The following is an 826-nucleotide window of genomic DNA, read 5'->3' as shown; positions in this document are numbered from 1 at the left end:
GCTCAGGACCTTCCTGTACCCACCTTTTGAACTTCAGTTCTTGGTAATCAGCCTTAGAAGAGTGAGTGCCCAAGGGTAGACCTCCCAGGGAGAGCTTTAGAGCCAGCTGTAGAGGCCTGCACTGGAGAAGCAGGGAAGGGCCAAAGCAGGTAGGCTGCTCTGAGGAATGGTAGGGAGGAGAGACTACAGGGGACACTTCTGTGTCAATCATGTCACTTCCTTTCTATACAGAATGGGCCAGCAGTTGAGTCCAAAGCTTGTCAGCTTTCTTAAAACTCAAAAACCCCATTGCTTTCAGTGTGCTCTCCCTAAGTAGTAGGTGGGCCAAGGAAATTGGATTCTTAGTCTCAAATATCTTTGTCACTTAACCTGGTAAGTATGTTCTAACATGGCTTTTGGCTTCCTGCCATTGAAACACGTGCTGGGTTAATTTACTTCCTTTGAAGTAGCTTATTGATACGCATCCTCAGTGTTCTAGCCATGTGAGATGGCATTCCTTGGCTTCAAAATGTGTCTGGCTGCCGACATTCACAGACCTAGAATGTGAGGGACTCCTTGTATCTCAGGAGCTACACTGACATTTAGTTACCCAGGACTTTCAATACTGCTTCTGTGGATCACTTTCTCTTATCCTTCCCCAACAAGGCACATGTGTGTCTCACACACACACACACACACACACACACACACACACACACACACACACAGACACACACAGAACACACACACACAAGAAGCTTACCAAAATGCTGTGAAGAATGTTTCAGACTTTTAGGATGTCTGGTGTAATCCACGGCAGGTTCAGGGAGCTGGGTTCCAGCTGGAG

The sequence above is a fragment of the Mus caroli genome, chromosome X, assembly GCF_900094665.2.
Source record: "Mus caroli chromosome X, CAROLI_EIJ_v1.1, whole genome shotgun sequence".
Classification (NCBI taxonomy): Eukaryota; Metazoa; Chordata; class Mammalia; order Rodentia; family Muridae; genus Mus; species Mus caroli.
The sequence above is the reverse complement of the archived record's forward strand: the minus strand, read 5'-3'. Positions refer to the sequence as shown.